Source organism: Triticum dicoccoides, chromosome 2A, assembly GCF_002162155.2.
Source record: "Triticum dicoccoides isolate Atlit2015 ecotype Zavitan chromosome 2A, WEW_v2.0, whole genome shotgun sequence".
NCBI lineage: Eukaryota > Viridiplantae > Streptophyta > Magnoliopsida > Poales > Poaceae > Triticum > Triticum dicoccoides.
In genome coordinates, this window is record NC_041382.1 from 726,197,761 (window position 1) to 726,203,083 (window position 5,323).

Consider the following 5,323-nt stretch of genomic DNA (forward strand, 5'->3'; position numbering starts at 1 on the left):
AAGACGTACGACTACATCAACTGCGTTGTGCTAACGCTTCCGCTTCCGGTCTACAAGGTTACGTAGACAACACTCTCCCCCCTCGTTGCTATGCATCACCATGATCTTGCGTGTGCGTAGGAAAATTTTGAAATTACTATGTTCCCCAATAGTGGCATCCGAGCCTAGGTTTTATGCGTTGATGTTATGCACGAGTAGAACACGAGTGAGTTATGGGCAATATAAGTCATACTGCTTACCAGCATGTCATTCTTTGGTTCGGCGGTATTGTTGGATGAAGCGGCCCGGACCGACATTACGTGTACGCTTACGCGAGACTAGTTCTACCGACGTGCTTTGCACACAGGTGGCTGGCGGGTGTCAGTTTCTCCAACTTTAGTTGAACCAAGTGTGGCTACTCCCGATCCTTGCGAAGGTTAAAACAACACCAACTTGACAAACTATCATTGTGGTTTTGATGCGTAGGTAAGAACGGTTCTTACTAAGCCCGTAGCAGCCACATAAAACTTGCAACAACAAAGTAGAGGACGTCTAACTTGTTTTTGCAGGGCATGTTGTGATGTGATATGGTCAAGACATGATGCTTTATTGTATGAGATGATTATGTTTTGTAATCGAGTTATTGGCAACTGGCAGGAGCCATATGGTTGTCGCTTTATTGTATGCAATGCAATCGCGTTGTAATGCTTTACTTTATCACTAAGCGGTAGCGATAGTCGTGGAAGCATAAGATTGGCGAGACAACAACGATGCTACGATGGAGATCAAGGTGTCGCGCCGGTGACGATGGTGATCATGACGGTACTTCGGAGATGGAGATCACAAGTACAAGATGATGATGGCCATATCATATCACTTATATTGATTGCATGTGATGTTTATCTTTTATGCATCTTATCTTGCTTTGATTGACGGTAGCATTATAAGATGACCCCTCACTAAATTATCAAAGTATAAGTGTTCTCCCTGAGTATGCACTGTTGTGAAAGTTCTTCGTGTTGAGACACCACGTGATGATCGGGTGTGATAGGCTCTACATTCAAATACAACGGGTGCAAAACAGTTGCACACGCGGAATACTCAGGTTAAACTTGATGAGCCTAGCATATAACAAATATGGCCTCGAAACACGGAGACCGAAAGGTCGAGCGTGAATCATATAGTAGATATGATCAACATAGTGATGTTCACCATTGAAACTACTCCATCTCACGTGATTATCGGACATGGTTTAGTTGATTTGGATCACGTGATCAGTTAGAGGATTAGAGGGATGTCTATCTAAGTGGGAGTTCTTAAGTAATATGATTAATTGAACTTTAATTTATCATGAACTTAGTCCTGGTAGTATTAGCATATCTATATTGTAGATCAATAGCTCGCGTTTAGCTTCCCTGTTTTATTTTTGATATGTTCCTAGAGAAAACTAAGTTGAAAGATGTTAGTAGCAATGATGCGGATTGGATCCGTGATCTGAGGTTTATCCTCATTGCTACACAGAAGAATTATGTCTTTGATGCACCGCTAGGTGACAAACCTATTGCAGGAGCAGATGCAGATGTTATGAACATTTGTCTAGCTCAATATGATGACTACTTGATAGTTTAGTGCACCATGCTTAAACGGCTTAGAATCGGGACTTCAAAGACGTTTTGAACGTCATGGACCATATGAGATGTTCCAGGAGTTGAAGTTAATATTTCAAGCAAATACCCGAGTTGAGAGATATGAAGTCTCCAACAAGTTCTATAGCTAAAAGATGGAGGAGAATAGCTCAAGCAGTGAGCATGTGCTCAGATTGTCTGGGTACTACAATCACTTGAATCAAGTGGGAGTTAATCTTCCAGATAAAATAGTGATTGACAGAATTCTCTAGTCACCATCACCAAGTTAGTAGAACTTCGTGATGAACTATGATATGCAAGGAATTACGAAAATGATTCCCAAGCTCTTCGTAATGCTGAAATCGACGAAGGTAGAAATCAAGAAAAATATCAAGTGTTGATGGTAGACAAGACCACTAGTTTCAAGAAAAGGGCAAAGGGAAGAAGGGGAACTTCAAGAAGAACAGCAAGCAAGTTGCTGCTCAAGTGAAGAAGCCCAAGTCTGGTCCTAAGCCTGAGACTAAGTGCTTCTACTGCAAAGGGACTGGTCACTGGAAGCGAAACTGCCCCAAGTATTTGGCGGATAAGAAGGATGGCAAAGTGAACGAAGGTACATTTGATATATAGATTATTGATGTGTATTTTATTAGTGTTCGTAGCAACCCCTCGGTATTTGATACTGGTTCAGTTGCTAAGAGTAGTAACTCGAAACGGGAGTTGCAGAATGAACATAGACTACTTAAGGGTGAAGTGACGATGTGTGTTGGAAGTGGTTCCAAGATTGATATGATCATCATCGCACACTCCCTATACTTTTGGGATTAGTGTTGAACCTAAATAAGTGTTATTTGGTGTTTGCGTTGAGCATGAATATGATTTGATCATGTTTATTGCAATACGGTTATTCATTTAAGTAAGAGAACAAATTGTTGTTCTGTTTACATGAATAAAACCTTATATGGTTACACACCCAATGAAAATGGTTCGTTGGATCTCGATCGTCGTGATACATATATTCATAATATAGAAGCCAAAATATGCAATGATAGTGCAACTTATTTGTGGCACTGCCGTTTAGGTCATATTGGTGTAAAGCGCATGAAGAAACTCCATGCTAATGGACTTTTGGAATCACTTGATTATGAATCAGTTGATGCTTGTGAACCATGCCTCATGGGCAAGATGACTAAGGCTCCGTTCTCCGGAACAATGCAGCAAGCAACAGATTTGTTGGAAATCATGCATACTGATGTATGTGGTCCGATGAATATTGAAGCTCGCGGCAAGTATCATTATTTTCTGATCTTCATAGATGATTTGAGAAGATATGAGTATATCAACTTGATGAAACACAAGTCTAAAACATTTGAAAAGTTCAAAGAATTTCAGAGTGAAGTGGAGAATCATCGTAACAAAAATAAAAGTTTCTACGATATGATCGCAAAAGTAAAACATTTGAGTTACGAGTTTGGCCTTCAGTTAAAAACAATGTGAAATAGTTTCACTACTCACGCCACCTGAAACACCACAGCATAATGGTGTGTCTGAACGTCATAACCGTACTTTATTAGATATGGTGCGATCTATGATGTCTCTTACCGATCTACCACTATCGTTTTGGGGTTATGCATTAGAGACAGCTGCATTCACGTTAAATAGGGCACCCCTCTAAATCCGTTGAGACGACACCGTATGAACTATGGTTTGGCAAGAAACCTAAGCTGTCGTTTCTTAAAGTTTGAGGTTGCAATGCTTATGCGAAAAAGTTTCAACCTGATAAGCTCTAACCCAAATCGGAGAAGTGCGTCTTCATAGGATACCCAAAAGAAAATGTTGGGTACACCTTCTATCACAGATCCGAAGGCAATATATTCATTGCTTTGAATGGATCTTTCTAGAAAAGGAGTTTCTCTCGAAAGAAGTGAGTGGGACGAAAGTAAAACTTGATGAGGTAACTGTACCTGCTCCCTTATTGGAAAGTAGTTCATCACAGAAATCTTTTCCTGTGACTACTACACCGATTAGTGAGGAAGCTAATGATGATGATCATGTAACTTCAGATCAAGTTACTACCGAACCTCGTAGGTAAACCAGAGTGAGATCCGCACCAGAGTGGTACGATAATCCTATTCTGGAGGTCATGTTACTTGACCATAATGAGCCTATGAACTATGAGGAAGCGATGATGAGCCCAGATTCCGTGAAATGGCTTGAGGCCATGAAATCTGAGATGAGATCCATGTATGAGAACAAAGTATGGACTTTGATTGACTTGCCCAATGATCAGCGAGCCATTGAGATTAAATGGATCTTCAAGAGGAAGACGAACGCTGATAGTAGTGTTACTATCTACAAAGCTAGAATTGTCGTAAAAAGGTTTTTGACAAGTTCAAGGTGTTGACTACAATGAGAGTTTCTCACTCGTATCTATGCTTAAGTCTCTCCGAATCATGTTAGCAATTGCCGCATTTTATGAAATTTGGCAAATGGATAAACAAAACTGCATTCCTTAATGGATTTATTAAAGAAGAGTTGTATATGATGCAACCAGAAGGTTTTGTCAATCCTAAAGGTACTAACAAAATATGCAAGCTCCAGCGATCCATCTATGTACTGGTGCAAGCATCTCAGAGTTGGAATATACGCTTTGATAAGTTGATCAAAGCATATAGTTTTATACAGACTTGTGGTGAAGCCCGTATTTACAAGAAAGTGAGTGGGAGCACTAAAACATTTCTGATAAGTATATGTGAATGACATATTGTTGATCGGAGATAATGTAGAATTATTCTGCAAAGCATAAAGGAATGTTTGAAAGGAGTTTTTTAAAGAAAGACCTCAGTGAAGCTGCTTACATATTGAGCATCAAAATCTATAGAGATAGATCAATACGCTTGATAAGTTTTTTCAATGAGTACATACCTTGACAAGATTTTGAAGTAGTTCAAAATGGAACAATTAAAGAAGGAGTTCTTGCCTATGTTACAAGGTGTGAAGTTGAGTAAGACTCAAAACCCGACCATGGCAGAAGATAGAGAGAGAATGAAAGTCATTCCATATGCCTCAGCCATAGGTTCTATAAAGTATGCCATGCTGTGTACCAGACATATTGTATACCCTGCCCTAAGTTTGGCAAAGGAGTACAATAGTGATCTAGGAGTAGATCACTGGACATTGGTCAAAATTATCCTTAGTGGAATAAGGATATGTTTCTCGATTATGGAAGTGACAAAAGGATCATCGTAAAGGGTTACATCGATGCAAATTTTGACACTGATCCAGATGACTCTAAATCTCAATTTGGATACATATTGAAAGTGGGAGCAATTAGCTAGAGTAGCTCTGTGCAGAGCATTGTTGACATAGAAATTTGCAAAATACTTATGGATCTGAATGTGGCAGACCCGTTGACTAAAATTATCTCACAAGCAAAACATGATCACACCTCAGTACTCTTTGGGTGTTAATCACATAGCGATGTGAACTAGATTATTGACTCTAGTAAATCCTTTGGATGTTGGTCACATGTCGATGTGAACTATGGGCGTTAATCACATGGTGATATGAACTATTGATGTTAAATCACATGGCGATGTGAACTAGATTATTAACTCTAGTGCAAGTGGGAGACTGAAGGAAATATACCCTAGAGGCAATAATAAAGTTATTATATATTTCCTTATATCATGATAAATGTTTATTATTCATACTAGAATTGT